This window comes from Sander lucioperca, chromosome 12 (genome assembly GCF_008315115.2).
Source record: "Sander lucioperca isolate FBNREF2018 chromosome 12, SLUC_FBN_1.2, whole genome shotgun sequence".
In the NCBI taxonomy this organism is placed as follows: domain Eukaryota; kingdom Metazoa; phylum Chordata; class Actinopteri; order Perciformes; family Percidae; genus Sander; species Sander lucioperca.
This window is the reverse complement of record NC_050184.1, coordinates 5536168-5554727: the sequence shown is the minus strand read 5'-3', so window position 1 is coordinate 5554727 and position 18560 is coordinate 5536168. Positions and strand designations below refer to the sequence as shown.

General features: G+C 39.2%; 1 long non-coding RNA gene across 1 annotated transcript in view; it reads left to right on the top strand.

The window, feature by feature from the left end:
- The first annotated feature begins 12043 nt into the window (after positions 1-12043).
- LOC116040802 overlaps positions 12044-18560 on the top strand; it is a 27495-nt gene continuing 20978 nt past the window's right edge. Inside the window, exons 1-2 of the long non-coding RNA XR_004899008.1 lie at positions 12044-12053; positions 18112-18130. This is a non-coding gene — a long non-coding RNA (uncharacterized LOC116040802). The remainder of the gene's footprint in view (positions 12054-18111; positions 18131-18560) is intronic.

Genomic DNA, 18560 nt, shown 5'->3' with positions numbered 1-18560 from the left:
CTCTTGTGGGCCACTAATGGACAGTACTCCCTGCTCTCCTGTGCCCCAGTGTGTGTGTGTGTGTGTGTGTGTTTGTGTGTGTGTGTGTGTGTGTGTGTGAGAGAGGAAGAGACAAAAAGAGAGAGAGGGGTAAAAAGTGGGAGCTCCATCAGCAAGGACCCTGGTGATATATGACACCAGTTCCCCCACTCCTGCCACAGCCACTGCTCTCTTCCTTAACCACATTCACATAATGATCACAGCAGCAACATGACACAGAAACACTGTAATCACAAACCATCTTTAATCTGGTAGATTTTCTAGTCTTGTTAACACTAATGTGTGATGACGGCCCATTACTAACACTGAAAAGTACTGATGAAGTTTATTGTAAGTAGCGCCAAGAGAAGAAGAAGACATACTTTATTGAAAGTAGGCCAAGAACAGTCTTCAGGGCATATAGCAAACAGCTGAGTCACTCACAAACAGCTTGTGACTAAAATAAGACAGGAAATGTTTGATCAGTGCCGTTTTATCACTGCTGAATGCTTCCACATAGACATGGAAATAATAAAATTGTTTTAAGACTGAATATAAATGCCTGGCTGTTTTCTGTTTACTGTCCAGAAGACTCAGATGGTGCATCTTAATGAGTGATCGAGGTACAGCTTGCAAGCCAATGGAAAGGCCAGGCAGCAGAGCCGCTTCATTATAAGCTCATTTGGCTTCCACTGAGGGAGAAAAATATGAGAAAGTGTGTCTGGATTTGTGATGAGGAATCTGGTTCATACAGCTGTGTTTCCAAAGCACTTTTGTACGGGTCTTTTCCTCATGATGCTAAACCTCATTCAAGAAAATATCCATATTTAATTGATAGTCAACATTTTGGGAGAGTTAGATGAGAAGATTGACACCACTCTCATGTCTGTCAACAGACAGTTGGCCAGGCTGGAGTAGTCTTGTCATCACCATGAGGTTGCCAGGCAACCAGAGGAGATACCAGGAAGTGACTGCGCCCAGTTAAGAAAAAAAATACAATGTTTTGTAGAGATTAAATAAATTATAAATAATGTGTTAATAAGTGAGCGTTAGAGTTGCTGGTAGGCGGACTGTGTTACCTTTGGACAGAGCCAGGCTAACTGTTTCTCTCTGTTTCCAGTCTTTGTGCCAAGCTAAGCTAAGTTATTTAGTTTATTGAGCCTTTATATTTTGTATTTTCTAAAAGAAATATCTGTAAATGCTTTAAAATCAATTCAGAATTATGACAATTCTTTGTATATTTTAAAATAATGAAAAATAACCTAAAATGTATAATAATATAAAATAAATGGAAACAACTGAACATTTCTTGCTGATATCTTATGCAAGAATATACTGTAGATTTTCGCATCCAATTTCAGATGGACTATGTGTTTTACACATTTTGTTTTGCGTACTTGTGAAATGATGATCTACATATAAAATAAGAAAAACATACATTGGTATTTCCCAAAATATAATAGTATGAGCTATATATAATCTGAACCATGTGTACGCAACCTTTTACCTCTCAAGTTTCCTGATTGTCGAACATGTTGGTCGTGATACTGCTCTGGAAGTCTCAACAATCAACCTTCACCAAGTGACCCGGCTGATTGGATTTGTGCCAGCTGGTGAAAGCCAGCTTCTGAGAAGCCAACTCCTTGTACACAGATATCTCCCAGGTGGATTGCGTATGTAAACAGTCATGTGGAGTTTCTCTAAGAAACATGCATGTATCTTGAACAAACTTACAAACAATATCATCAATCAGAGTGACAAGTAACTAATTGACTGATGATGTTTGGGTGACATTTCAACTGTGGCTGCTTATCTTTGTTTTGAATCTGGAGTCAGCAAAACAGCAGCAGGAAAGTTTAGAAAAAAAACTTTGAGTGTTTTCTGGACATCCTCTCTTAAAGCTCTTTACTACCATTTAGTAAAAAGTATGCTACTGATGGATGAGAAGGGAAGTCTAGTGTAAGAGCTTGGCCATTAGGTTTAAAGACGGGGGAAATAACACAGCCATTAGTATGTGCATTTGCCCCTTTACTATGCTCACTCAAGTCAAAAAAATGAATAGTAGAGGTGAAAAGTAGGAGCTGTGAATATTAATCGCTCCTATGGCTTTGTGAAATGCTGTAAAAGCCTCTGTTAAAACATAACAGACTCTTCTCTTTACGGTAACACATTGCAAACCTTCAACCTTACAGGATGTCATTACTTATGCATAATGAGGTCTTTAAACATTCAGAAATCAATGAGGAGTTAGAGAATAAGAACATGCGTTCCTTCTCAGCAGCGGCCTAATCAGTGCCCACTGCTCCTTAGCTGTCATTTCAGAGCTGCACTCCAACAGAATGGATGAATGGGTGCAATCATCCCTTTTGACTCAGCCAGTGCACACTAAATGGCTAATGCATTAGTGATGAGGCCTCCCCCAGGTAGCTGTGGAATCACAAGGCACCATCATGAATTATTGTGCTACCTTCCACTCCTCTGAACAATCTAAAGTTGTTCAATATTTGTTATCGCTGTCTATTTACTAATTGTAGCCTTTGATTGCATGTGGGTGGATTATCTTACTTTAAGCTGGGTTTCACTGCTCTAGGAGCTGTACGCTGGAGACTTGGACTTCAGTGAAAGTTATTTAAAAAGAGTATATTCTTGCAAATTACAAACAAGAGTCTACAGCCATGCTAGGGGCTCGAGTGAGGCTGTAGCCTACTCAGGCACAGCAGTGCTTAGAGCTAAATGCTAACATCAGCATGCTAATGTTCACAATAACTGCGCTAATGACAATGCTAACATGCTGATGCTTAGCTGGTATATATGAGAAGCCTCATAGGTATAATGTTTACTGGGTTCACCATAGTTTAGCATGTTGGCATGCTAAGAAAAGCTAATTAGGACTAAACATAAAGTACAGCTGAAGCTGATGGGAACAACATTTGTTTTCTAATGATGTTACTAATAGATGAAATCTAGTCACCAAAGTTATTACAAGTTATATTCTGGAGATGACCAATATTTGTTACAAATCTAGTAGTTCTTTGTTTACATTTCACTCAAAGCCACAACCTCATGGTGGCACTAGAGGAAAAGTTAATCGATTTCCAAAATCATTAGTAGACATTGTTTGGAAACATAAATGTAGTTGAACAGGCACTTACAGGAAAACGGCACATTGAATTTCCCTTCATATCCAAAACTTTCTTGAGGCACCTCCTTTAAACATTGTTAGGAAATCTGACTGAGAGCGGAGAGCGAGTGCAACGGGACCACAAGCAGACCACAACAAACTTGTCTTCTGGGAAGGTACAATATGTTTTTTGCTTGTTTTTTTTGTTATTAGCCATTTAAATATTTATGTAGTGTAACAGTAGCAGGGAGGAGGAATCATAAAGTCAGCTTGACTGATCCAGTACTGTCAGTTACACAGCAATATCTATGTGTATACAACAGGTAAGCCTTGCATTTCCACACAGCTTGAATATACTGCATAACTATTAGCTCTGTAAAAAAAAAAAAACATGATCACTTCTCTATGTATTGCTGCTAGTTTCATCTTAAAACCAAGAACGTTTAACTGCAACATCATGTTTGTACATTAGTCATCTCCATCTGGGTTATTTATTCATTGGTGGTGATTTCCCTTCCTTCATTCACACCAACCTGCCTGGTGTGACCTGAAACCATAGCAACCAATGAGGATTTATATAGGAGCAGCAGTGATCAATGCAACAAATCAGCCTCCTCAATCATCTGAAGACTCACAAAAGGTAAACGACAATACCCGATTACCCCTCCCACTGTGGGACAATAGTCTTTCAGCTCTGGTAATCTAGCTGTCACAGAAATGGAAAAAACAAAAATTCTGTATGAATGGTTCATGTTTAACACACCTGAAGTCATCATTCAGCTGCAGTTCTTATCTGTTTGTATATCAGTGTTTTACAGCACAACCATAAACCCATCTCTTGGAGTAAAATACAATTTCTGACATTTTTGAAGAGGTAGGAAATCAGAGATAAAAATCACTCAAGTGGTAAATACAGTATGTCTGCCTTCGAAATTGGCGAGCCATCACTGTCACACCATGATAGTATGTTGTATTTTCAGTTAGGTGAGATCAATATGAAGCATATGAAATAATGCACAAGACATCTAGAATATTTCCATTTGATGGAAGGAGGCAACATTAGGAAACATGGAGTCTTGGATTTGAATATTTCAGTGTAAACATTATAGCTTCAATGAAATGATGTCAAGCACACTCACAAAGATTCAATGAGGAACCCCAGGGCTCTGTACCACAACTCAAGCAATCCTTTGCCACAAAAAAAGGTTCAGTATTCAATTTCTACAGCAATTAGAGGTGGTTTTGCGTTCTCTCGCAATATATTGCGTTACCTCGCAATGTGTTTTGCGATACCTCGCAATACTTTTCTTCTTCCATTCCCCATACATGGGTCTATTTCCACTCAGCTGCCCAGTGCAACACCACGAAATGGATCAGCTCGTTAAATTTTACTTTGAGCTGGGAATGCTGATATACTGCTCAATGGGCACATTCATATCTGTTCTATAATCAATTCCTAAATGAATGAAAAGATAAAGTGCGTGTGTCGCATGTGACGATGAACCAACTCTGATCAAATTATCAGAGCATCTGCAGCTCCCCTCTGAGCTTTATAGAGGCTCCGCTCATGTTTTGCTAAGTCCATTTTATTTCTATGGTTGTATCAAATTAGACAACTAATAGCCTATGTTCTTTATCAGACAGTAAACAAACACGTACAGATAACCTATTTAGACACCACCTAAATTAGAAACCGCATAATATGCTGCAATAGACCCAAATGTAGGCTATTAGGCACTATAAATTTAAAACCAAATATCCTAATAGGCCTATTTGTAAATTATTATAAGACACCATTTTATCTAATTTGTAATTAAATACTATGCTATTAGATCCCAAATGTGTTACAGTAGATGCCATGCTACCAAATTGTAGACACCACTTATACCAACCATAGCTTAATTAGACAGCAGGCTGTTATTAAAAGAATGTAATGCCATATCGGGCATAGCCTTTAGTCAGAACCCTCAGAGCTCAGAAGACAATACATTTATTTGGCCTTTATTTAAGTTTCACTTTCTTATGAGTCATTTGTGGCTCTTTAGAAGAAAACTGCCATAAACTAAGTCAAATCACATCAATGTGACAAAATGTGTTCTTGTCCAACTGCCACTTTGCTAGTTTGAAAGCCATGATGTCTCTCTCTCATGGGTGGGGCAAATCTGGGCGGACAAAGCAGAGAAAGGGGAGGTAACCTTGCTCCTTATGACCTCATAAGGAGCAAGATTCCAGATCAGCCCATCTGAGCTTTCATTTTCTCAAAGGCAGAGCAGGATACCCAGGGCTCGGTTTACACCTATCGCCATTTCTAGTAGGGATGGGCGATACCACACTTTTAGGATTCAATACCGATACTTTTTCTTGCATTTTCATCGATATCGATACCGATACCGATACCGTTAATTTCTTATTGTCAATATTTGTCAGTAAAAATATTATTACATTTAAGACAAATCACAAGACAAATACAGACCATTTATACAAAATGTATTATGGTCAATACATAATAAAATTAAAATTAAAATAAATAACATAAATATGAATGAAATAAATTAAATATGAACAAAAACATACACATTTTCAGGCCCTTGGCTGTGTCGCTGCCGGCTGTGTCGCATGTCATTCGCTCGTCTCCTGTCACGTGACATGGGCCAACTCAATACACCGCCAGGTACAGGGGTGTCCCGGCACATAGTAATTTAAGTAAGTAATCTAAAACAGCTGAAAGTGATGTATACACCTCCAATTATTATTTTTTAGTTTATATCGATATTTTTTTAAGAAAATCAATGCCAAATGAGTAGCGTGAGTATATCGATCTATCGATACCACAGAATCGATACGCCCATCCCTAATTTCTAGCCACTGGGGGACCATAGGCAGGCTGGGGGAACGCATATTAATGTTAAAAAACCTCATAAAGGGAAATGTTCATGCCATGGGACCTTTAAGGCAGGGGTATTCAACGTTTTTTAGGCCAGGGACCCCTTAGCTCAAAGAGAGACAGAGTAGGGACCCCTACAGCATATATTGTAAACAATTGAGTTGCATATTAAACTGGGCCGAATGGATGAAACAAAATGGATAGTATTTAACGTTAAACATACATGTGGAAGGCACAGTGAATCTTTAAGCCTAACTGTATGGCTACCATAGTGGCTACCTTTTTTTGCACAAATAGGCCAATTTATCTTTGCTATTAGGTAATATGTTAGATTCACATCGATGCATATTTTCAGACATGTTTCATTTTTGAAAAAAGAAACTTTCAAAAAACATATTTTTTAAAGAATTTGGCGGCCCCCATGCAGTAACTCTGAGGACCCCCTAGGGGTCACGGACCCCCTGTTGAAGATCTCTGCTTTAAGGGATTAAAACATAATAAACACAGTAGCTTGAAGAACATTCACGGGCAGATCCATATACTTTTGTCTGATTAGTCTACTCTCAGGACAACTTCTATTTATCATCGTTGAAAATGACATCTTTGTCTAAAAAAGGTTTGCTTTAGTTTTCTTTTTTTCATTAAGCACAGTTAAAGGGTAATTTCGATTTTTCAACCTGGACCCCATTTCCCCATGCATTTGAGTCTAATAGACTGATGTGACCAAAATAAATCTTGCTCAATACTGGACCAATTTCAAAGATTTTTGGTCACATCAGTCTATTAGACACAAATGCATTGGGAAATGGGGTCCAGGTTGAAAAAAAACGAAATTACCTTTTAAACATATTGCCTCAGCTTACAACAAGAGTTTTCCGGATAGATTTCCATAATACTAAGAAATGACTGATGAGGTCAGATGGCAGTGTTTGTCTATGGGCTTGTTTGACTATTCCCATGACCTCAGCCCTGCGTTATTATGGATCCCACGTAACTTCTAGGCAAGTCCCGCCCTACGAAGCAGCTCGATTGGTTGGGGTTAGACATTGACCTTGAGTGGTTAAGGTTAGGATAGTCGATTGGTCATGGGATAGGACCTGAACAAATTGGGTTACGTTATCTTGCGTTAGCATGGACGTCTAGCCAACAGTAATGTGTGAATGCTATTGATTGACGGGTCTTGTCTAGAAGTTGCGTGGGTTCCATAATAACGCCTCAGCCCTCCCCCTCTCTCTTCCTGGTGCATCAAACGTCTTCCTGTTTACCTATGACTCTTCAACTTCACAGATACAGAACGTTTATGTGAAGATGAATGGAATGTGTATTTGAACAATATTGTAAAGAAAGGAAACCAGCTGAGCATTTTCCCTGTAATGAAGTGCTGTTTTCTTTTAACTTCCTATGTTCACATACTTTATATCCATCAACAGCTGCTTTTACACGCCAATCTGCCGTGCTTGGTCTTGTTGAAAAGATTCAAGATTCAAGATTCAATACTTTATTGCCATACAACTCGGTGCAAGTTGCTAGGAATTTGCTTCAGTGTGCTCATGACAGGACATCAACACAATACAACAACAAAAACATATAGCTAATATATACACATATGGGATCCCACATGGGATCACACTTAACACAGGCAGATAAAAAAATCTGATTGCTACATGCCTGGATGACAGTCCAGGAGGCTAAAATAACCAATATCAAATTAAAGTGACACGTTGCATAGGAATGCATAGCGCAAGTCCACAACTTCCCAATAAATAGATAAAATACCACTGATATGGGTGGCATAAAAAGTAATATTAGAAACCAGTGTGAGGAGATGGACAGTTTATACAGGCACCATAGGGGAACATTTTTTCCATAAGGTGCTGGTACAAAGATGGAGAGCTGTTTAGAGATTTAATGGCTCTGCAGTATGTGCTGTTGAGAAAGGGGGAGGTTCTTGTCTTAATAGCTCTCAACCTTCTCCCTGATGGGAGAATGGTGAAAAGGGAGTTTACAGGGTGAGTGTCATCTTGTAGGATCTTTAGGCCTTTGCGATGGATACGGGCCTCGTAGATCTCACAAATGGGAGAGAGTTTGCAGCCAATGATTTTTGAGGCTGTATTGACTATCCTATCCAGCTGCAACCTTTGCTGGACAGTAGAGTTGCCATACCAGACAGTAACAGAAAAAGTAAGGACACTCTCGATGGCAGCTCGGTAGAACTATAACATCCCCTCACAGGCTACCCCAAACTTTCTCAATTGGCGAAAAAAAAAAAAGCCTCTGATGGGCTTTTTTGCCAATGTTGATAATGTTATCATCCCATTTTAAAGATGATGATATCGTTGTGCCTAGAAACCTAAAACTGTCCACCCACTCCACCACTTCTCCATTGATGTGCAAGGGCTGGGACGGCTTCCCACTTCTGCGGAAGTCAACCACTATCTCCTTAGTTTTGGAGACATTTAACTCTAAGTTGTGGTTAGAACACCATTCAATCAGTGAGAGGACCTCATTTCTATAGGCAACATCATCATCCCCAGAAATCAACCCCACCACCATCTGCAAATTTGAACATTTTAACAGAATCAGTATGTGATGTACAGTCGGTAGTATACAACGAATATAGAAGAGGTGATAAAACACACCCCTGGGGGGCACCAGTATTAATGTACTTGACATTAGAGATATTATTACTGATTTTGACCACTTGTGTTCTCTGCGATAGGAAATCCAAGATTGAGTGACATAAGGAGATATGGACCCCCATTTGTTGAAGTTTCTGAAAAAGTTTACTGGGTAAAATTGTATTAAAAGCAGAGCTATAATCTATAAAGAGGACCTTTGCATAGTTGCCTGCGGCCTCCAGGTGCTGAAGAATGGAGTGGAGACATAGGGATACAGCATCCTCAACGGACCTGTTTGCCCTGTATGCAAACTGAAAGGGGTCTAACCTGACCACATTGGACAGATGTTTACATACTATTTTCTCAAAGATTTTCATTATAACAGATGTTAGTGCTACAGGTCTGTAATCATTCAGGCAACTAATGCTGGGTTTTTTGGGCACAATCATCTATCCTTATTGTCCGTCCAGAGATATTTCTGGCTATTCTTTAATGCAGCACAAGCTCCAGTGCAAGTGAAACATGAAAGGTTCACCTTTTCACAGTTCGTGGAAATGCTGCCGTTATTAAGTGGGTGGCTGGGGCCACAGTCGCCTGCCCTAAACCATCTAATTGGGATTCAGGAAAACAAGGTGCATTGTGGTCTAGTCAAGCTTGGGTGTGGCGATAATTGCTGTCCATATGCTCTTAAGTTTTTCTGTGAGATGGTCTGTGCAGCTACATCTTTGCATCTAACATTACTATTCTAATGTAAAGATCACTGTTTTTTAAATAACTATATCATATATAGACATACTGTATGTCTGATATTTCTGAAAAAAACAAATGCAAGATTAATTTCTCAAAATCTTCAGGTCATTGCTTCCTGCTTCCCTTTACTCTGCGTCAGATAATTGACCTCTCCAGCTCTCGCAGCAGTACATGTAGCTCTGCACAAATCTTGTTGTTCATCCAACAGGAAAAAACAAATGGAGCGGAAACAACCTTCTCTCGTGACTTACTCTACCTGTTTCTCTGTGTCCGAATAGTCTTCCAGCTGATTATGACTGCTATCTACAGTATATGCCTCACCACTTAACCTGCTCACTCTTCTACATGAAAGTATTTTAAATAGCTTGCCAGGTTTAACAAGTCTCTAACTACTGAAATTAATTTTCTGACATTGCAAAAGTACACTCAGGAACCACTTCTCCATCTGAGTCTCATAGTAGGCTAATGGTTTAAATAAACTGTGTCTGTCTGGTGGTAGAAATTACCGAACGTGCTGTGTTTCCTTGGCCCAAAACATGCTGTACCTTTCAACTCAATGTGATGGAATTGCATTTACAAGTTTAAAGATATCCTGCTGATAGACAAATGTAGATACAGCGTGAAAGAATCATGTTCCAGGTGGAAGAATTAAACAATAGCAGCTCAAACAATAAAAAAATATGAGTTACAAACAGGGTGGCAAAACATTAGAGCTGCTAAAATGTGTTTTTTATGTGTTTAGCATTTGTCAGTAACTTTGCAGTGGAGTTCTGTTGACTGAAACATGAAAGATAAATGCTAAATGCTAACATCAGCATGCTAACATGCTCTGAATGACAATGCTACATGTTGATGCTAAGTGTGTATAAGGTAACCGTGTTTACAATGTTAGTTTAGCATGTTAGCATGCTAACGTCAGTGAAAATTCATGGTATACCCAGAAGTAATAAGAATTGTTGTGTGGCAGGGAATAATAGGACCCAAACGCAGAGAGCAGGCAGGCAGGCAGGCAGGCAGGCAGAAGGCTTGAACTTGAGGATTTATTGAAACAAAAACACAAAAATAAACCAAGGGAGTCCTGAGGCTTCAGCAGGCAAACCACACTTCCAGAAAGGAGTAAAAGGGAATCCAAAAAACAGAGAAGTACAAAAAATACAGGAACTACAGAACTGACACAGGGAAAGCACACAAACACACACAAACTAACCGGGAAAGGACACAAAACAATCTGACACAAGACACAGGGAACACAGGGGCTAAATACAAGAGGTAATGAGCAAATAAGGGACAGGTGATACAACAGGTGAAACACATTAGGAGAGGCAGAGTAATCAAAAAAGGCGGGAAAACACAGGAAGTAAAACTAGACAAGACAAGACAGAAAACTAGACTATAATAATAATAATAATATATATACATATATATATATAATATATAATAATACAAAACAAGACCATAAAGGTCCGTGTACTTGGTGGCCAACGGATTTTCGTTTTGAAAGGAAAAAAACAAAAACGAAAAACGGCCAGTTTTCCAATTACCATTAGTAAATAGGAAAACAAAAAACGGAAAACAACCCATTATTCGTTTTTTGTTTTGATATTAAAAAACGGAAAACGAAAAACAATCTCGTTATCCGATTGTCTTTGATGTATTTGTAGATGGAACTTGGAAATTAAAATACGTGTGTATAAGTTGTATTCCTTAATTTTGCATTGGTATTTTTTTCGTGACCCGGAAGTTACTCCCGCCACGCCAAGACCCGCCCTTCAATAGCATTTATTGGCCAGTACCACCTGTAAGATCCGTTCTGTGCATGCGCATAATTACATAGTAGAAAACTAACAATGTCCCTGTGCGATTTGTAACCATAGACTGTATATAAGTAACATGTGTCAACACTTTACGACCAAACATTACAACTTTTTTATTAAATCTTTTTTTATCAAATCTTTATTATACAATAGTTATAGCTACAAACATTTGAAACTTGTCACTGATCCAAAACCGTGTAGCGACGTCGTTGTTGTGTTGTTTACGTTAATGTTTTTACCTTTAATACTTCGTCTTGACTAATAACCATAGACTGTCTATTATTAATGCGATGAAGTGTAAACGTACATAAGTGTCCTTTTGAAGATGGGATGACAGCTCTCCCAGCCATCACTGCTGTATACCACTATAGTAGCTACATGCTAACGGCAGTAAACACTATAGTAGCTACATGCTAACGGTCATCTTAGCTGGCAATGTTGTTAAATTCTCCCCAATTCCGGGTCACATTCCTGCTGAAACATGTCCGATTGTGTAGTGTTTGGTCTGCGATTTTTGACGTTAGAAAGTGCTGCTTCGTTCCACTACAATCTAACGTTAGCATACTCATAGCTAACTATTGTAGCTGCATGCTAACGCGACATAGCGGAGCATATATAGCTAGCTATGTACGTATGTAGCAGGACTTTGTACCGTAAAAAATCACCAATAAAGGCTTCTAAACCAAATACTAAACAAATACAAATACAGTAAAGTGACCGGAATTAGGGGTGAAATGTCCAGCATTGAGCTACATAATAGTTTGCTAGGAGTTAGCTGGTCTCTCACAGAGATCTCATTTGTAGCCTTGTTTTTACCTGATACTTTCATAAAAGTACAAACACATGAAGTGAGAGGTATACACATGCTTAAACTTTATTTAAAACATGGTTAACCTGAAGCAGGACGGAGTCATGACTTATAACACCAAAGCAAGGCTTCTAGCTCAGGCTAGCTAGCGTTAGCAAATTACCTTCAAAGTTGCAAAGAAATGACGAAACGTAAAATTTGAAGCCTTTATTTAATTTGCTACATGGTGTTGTACTGGATGGCAGGACGACCCTCCGTATATCATTAACAGATACTTTAGGAAACTCCAGCAAACACCTTGTAAACTTCATCTTTGCCATCATAACGGTCTACTGTGACTGTCTAATGTTTTCTTCCGGTAACCGGGAATGTCCAAACATCCTTACGCCAATGCGTGCATAGAGCTGTGAAGTTTGCCGGTGTTCGCGCAAGCGTAGAACTGATCAGGCAGTGCACAGAACGGATTTTACAGGCGGTACGGATCGGGTACTGACAAAGGAATAAGATTTATACACACATTTTAATTTCCGAGTTCCATCTACAAATACATCAAAGAAAATCGGATAACGAGATTGTTTTTCGTTTTCCGTTTTTTAATATCAAAACAAAAAACGAATAATGGGTTGTTTTCCGTTTTTTGTTTTCCTATTTACTAATGGTAATTGGGAAACTGGCCGTTTTTCGTTTTTGTTTTTTTCCTTTCAAAACGAAAATCCGTTGGCCACCAAGTACACGGACCTTTATGGTCTTGTTTTGTATTATTATATATATATATATATATATATATATATATATATATATATATATATTATTATTATTATTATAGTCTAGTTTTCTGTCTTGTCTTGTCTAGTTTTACTTCCTGTGTTTTCCCGCCTTTTTTGATTACTCTGCCTCTCCTAATGTGTTTCACCTGTTGTATCACCTGTCCCTTATTTGCTCATTACCTCTTGTATTTAGCCCCTGTGTTCCCTGTGTCTTGTGTCAGATTGTTTTGTGTCCTTTCCCGGTTAGTTTGTGTGTGTTTGTGTGCTTTCCCTGTGTCAATTCTGTAGTTCCTGTATTTTTTGTACTTCTCTGTTTTTTGGATTCCCTTTTACTCCTTTCTGGAAGTGTGGTTTGCCTACTGAAGCCTCAGGACTCCCTTGGTTTATTTTTGTGTTTTTGTTTCAATAAATCCTCAAGTTCAAGCCTTCTGCCTGCCTGCCTGCCTGCCTGCCTGCCTGCCTGCTCTCTGCGTTTGGGTCCTATTATTCCCTGCCACACAACAATTCTTATTACTTCTGGGTATACCATGAATTTTCACTGACGTTAGCATACTAACATGCTAAACTAACATTGTAAACACGGTTACCTTATACACACTTAGCATCAACATGTAGCATTGTCATTCAGAGCATGTTAGCATGCTGATGTTAGCATTTAGCATTTATCTTTCATGTTTACCAAGTACACGGACCCATAAATTACACAATCACAGGGAGACAAGACATAAAACCAAAATACAAGATACAAATTAGAACAGAAAACAAAGCAATAAACCAAAACCATAACAAACTGACTGGTTCTTGAAGATGTTTCACCTCCAATCAAAAAGGCTTCATGCAATGTTTGATTTTTACTTTCGCTATTTTTTTCATTATCAATGAATTTGAATAATCAGTTCATTGCTTGATCTATAAAATGTAAAAAAAATAGTTAAAAAATGCACAAGTGACATTTTCAAATGATTTGTTTTGTCCAACTAACTATCTATATAATCTAAAATACATTCACTTTAAAATTATATAAAACCAACAAAACCAGCAAAACCAACAAAACCAGAAAACATTTGCTACTTTTCTGGATTAAAGAAACTTTTTTTAAATGGTGCCAATTGATTTTTGACATTGGCATCTCTAGAGCCTATCCTACTAGCATTGCTAAAACAGCTCTACTTTATTCATATAGGGAGCTTTTGTTAAGTGGGATGCTTTACATGCACATGGTTACACATTCCCATTTTGGAGCTTTGCAGTTTTTATCCACTGAGCAGACAGTCCAAGGATTCAAAGTAACAATCTATTTTGTGCACATCTCTCCAACCTGCTGCGTTGTCGACTTGTGATGTTACAAACTAACATGTTTAGCTGAGATCTGTATTAAGGTTGGTCTTTTGAATGGATCAGATTAAAAGTAAGTGAGAAAGAAAAAGTCCATCTCGAAAGCATGAAACCACTGTTGGTCTTTCTACAGAGCAACATGTGGCCTCCTTCTCTGGGAATGTTGTGAAAGCTCAGCGTTGTTTGCAACGAGACTAACTGGTCAAACAGTAATGAGCTGCCGTAGATGTCAGGGCAGTCCTCTGAGCAGGCCTCACAGAGGACCATCTGGCCTCTGCTGTAGAGGCTGACAGCAGCTCCAAGAGCCATCTGAGAATATGACTGTTTCTGCCCACACAATCTCAATTTGCCAGGAAAATGCCGCTCAAAGTGTGAAAAATGTCCACCGACACAGTTTCCTTTCCTGGATCAGGTGGCGGGGCAGTGGGAAAATGGGAAGCGGCCTCTTGGCTGCGTGTGCTGTTTTTAGATAAACATCTGTAAGGGATCCTGCAGGTGGGATTCCCATTAATGTGTCTGCGTATACAGTACACTCTGTGTGTGTATTATCAAGTCACCTCAGGCTTTTTGTGTACTTCATGTGTTACACTGTGTTGGGAAATGATTTGTTTACAGGATACAGCATAGTGATATGTTCTTCGAAATGAACCGGACAGCCGAGTCAAGAAAGGAAATGTGACGCAGCCTGTGAGACAAATAGCTTGACATTTATACACAACAATCTGTGAGGCCCAAACCAACACAGCAGCATCAGCTTCTGCTTTATTGTAACTCTGAGTGCATGCTGTCCAATACCAATAATTAACTAGAACTGCAAGCAGTTATGACGGGGTCCAAGCCTCCCCGGCGCCAGTCCCCCCTGGCGCAAGTCACCCCTGACGACGCTAAGAGCCCAAGAAAGCGGAGCCCACAAAAGGAGAACCCAAAGCACGACGGCAGTGAGGCAAAAGTCAGGAAATTTCACTAAGTGCAAGCTCCAAAGTCTGTAGTGAAATGCAATAGCAAATTTCCCATTCATTGAGTAAAAGGCCGCTTAAAACGCTTCTACCTAAATTATAGCGCCTCCTAAAGGCAGATCATCACCAAATCTGGTATAGAGCCGCAGAGTGGCATGTAGAACAATAATCTCAAGTTTTGTGATGATAGCATTTACTGCGGCAGAGATATTGCTATTGCAAATTTCCCATTTAAATGCATTGACATATTTGCCAAAACGCATTATAGCGCCCCCTAATGGCCGATCTTCACAAAATTGGAGTGGGATGTCGAACAATAATACCAAGTTTTGATCTGATACCTATTCATTTGGCCAAGATATGCTAAAGTTTGTGTTTTGTGGCTAGCTACGAAAATTTGTTTGGTTGTAAATTGCACATACTTTAATGTAGCAAAATACTTTTCAATAAATAACTTTTCATCAGGTCCATCTGGAGATGTTACGTACCAGGTTTCGTGGAGATTGGTCGCATGGCCTAGGAGGAGTTCGAAAAAGTTGGTTTTGCACATGGCACGAAATTGCGAAATAACTTCTTAGCAGAAATGGGCGTGGCCTATATCCTGTGATTCAGCTTAATTCAAGGAACACGTGGATGTAAGGTTTTCTAATGTGCGATGTGTAATGTGGGAGTTATAGGCAAAAATACGTTTTACATCATTATAGCGCCACCTAGTGGTCTATGTGTGTAATATTTGGTATGTGAGGTCCATGAACCATTCTACATCTACACTGTAAATTTGAAGTTGCTCACATTAGTGTAAGTGGTGAATCCAAACCTGGGTCCCATAGGCCATGCCCAATTTGATGAATCAGTACCCCACTGTAGGCGTTGCCTCAGGAGTGGCCATAGATGGTACCCTCAAAATTTCGTAAAAATTGGATGAGCCTTTAATGATATATAAACTTGTGGGACTAATGGCCAATTTTCGTAAAAAATGGTGGGGAGCCCCAGAGGGTCATGGCAAACAGGAATCTAAGGTTTCAGGTTGATAGCATTACTTTTGGCCGAGATATGGCAAAGTTTGTGTTTTTGTAGCTAGCTACACAAATTTGGTCATGCGTAATTTGCGCAATTTTTATCCAATAAAAATACTTTTGATAACTTTTTCTCAGGTCGGTCTGGAGATGCTATGTACCAAGTTTTGTGCAGATCAGTCGCAGGTCTAGGAGGAGTTAGAAAAAGTAGGTTTACGATAAATCATGATTTTCGCGCATAAAAGTCGAGGCGTGGCCTATATCAGGAGATTCAGCCGAATTTAGGGAACGCGTGGATATGTGTATTTTTTATGTGTGATGTACGGTTTGGGAGTTATAAGGCCAAATGCGGATCTCTGCTATAGCGCCACCTAGTGGTGCACATTTTTTTTGTCCAAGGTCCTTGCAGGGATCTGGACCAGTCCTGAAAACGGCACCCCCCACCATGTACGGTTTAGACTGTAGCATCAGTTTTATCAATGGAAAAATAATAATAATCCTAGGAAAGCAATAGGGTTCCACAGCCCTGCTGTGCGAACGGCATAGCTTTGCTACTGCCGGTTGTTCCAGACTCGGGCTTGGACCCCTAAAAATAAAATCAGTCTGTAGACTTCAAAATGGCCTGTGGGAGTGGAGCAACATTTTATTAAATCCACTACTCTGCTGAAGTGAAGCTACAATTAGACTGAAATACTGATCTTGGTCATTATTCAATTTGAAGTACATGACGACAACAAGAGCCACAGGATATTTTCACATCATTGTGACCACTGATGTTCAGCAAATGTGTGTCTTGCATGACCCTGATGTAAATCTGTACCACCTGACTGCACATACACTATGAGCCACTGTGAACAGCTGTAAAGAGCCAGCAGGTGATGGACCTCGCAGCTCAAAAGGATGATGATGTGTCCCTGTCGACAGTCCATAATAAGGCTGTATGAGCGTCTGCAGGCTTTACTCTGGCAGAAGGCCCAATATTTATCAATGCTATTAACGCCTGGATCTGTGCTGCACAGGTCTGCACATGTGGCAGTTTGGTAGGCTGAACTGGACATGGTGCAAACCACTGTGGGCTACCAAACCAAATTGCTGCGTCCATTTCCGACCAACTGTGACAAGCAATTTAGGCAATTTAGTTGTGGGAAGATGTTCAAAAATAGCTGCATGAGTAAAGTACTCCAGAGGTGGGGGCTGAAAGTGCAAATTAACAAAAAAAACAGCAATTAATTATCACTTTATCATTACAAGAGGGCAAATAAACAGATAAAACTAACATTCAGACAGAAACCTTTCTTCAAAATGAGAAATTGTAAATTTCATATAAGTAAAAAACTTCTTCCTTCACTGTTTATAGCAAGAACCAACACTATTGTACAAACAAATGCTTTTAAAATGTGTTACAGGGATAATTTCTTATGTCTTTTTGTCTCTTTCACACACAATCATGTTGTCACATACAGTAGTTTAGAGTTACTGTTACTGCATGAAACACATTCAGTCAGTAATTGTAATGACTATAGTGGATTAAGGAATTTTGTGATTATACCAAATAACATTTGTTATATTCCCAATTAAGCCACATGGAGATTTGGATCAGTTAAAAATCAATATCCTATCTATAGATCTTATAGATTTTCAGAATTCTTTTCCTAATGGTCAGATATTAAATATTACTACCTTCTGTCTTTTTTGTTTTTTGGTCAGACTACATAATGCAACAATGCAGTGTAAGAGATGAGGCAGAATTTCTTGTGACTGAATTCTATAGATCACAATCTATATGTTCAAGCTGTGGTATTCAGTTTAATTTTGGCGTTGTTGGGCAAAAATTCAATAATAATATTTCAACATAATGTAATTCAAGTGGTCTGAGAGAAGACTAGACTTCTGTGCCTCCTGTTGGCTCTGTTTTCAGGCTCTAGAAAATCTAGCCCGTGACGGGAGACTTTGGCCAATCTCAGGTAATTTCATAGAGAGAGAGAGAGAGAGAGAGAGAGAGAGAGAGAGAGAGAGAGAGAGAGAGAGAGAGAGAGAGAGAGAGTGTTCCTATTGGCTGTTCTACAAATGCAGATTTGCGTGCACATCCCTTCAGGGAAAGTTCTGTTTACCGTAGCCAAAGGCTCAGGACTGCAACTAATTCAAGGCTAAACTTTTAGTTAAGAGAATGTATTGTCATCTATCTATATCAGTACATATAGGAATTAAATTGTGTAAAAAAGAAGAAGTTCAGTTTATTATACGCTCATCTCCTTGTTCGGGTGGCAGCATTAGCCTGCTACGAGGACCAGAGGCCGAAGTCGTGGCTGGGCAGACGAGCCCGTAGATTAGCCTTCTGCTAACCCTAGCTCACGGCTGCAGCTAATTCAAGTTCATGTTTTTGTAGCTGACTAGAGCCTTGATTCACAGTGTGTCATCTCAAAGGGCTTTACAAAGAAAATAGGCTGGCAATTCTCATAGAATTGCCGCTATA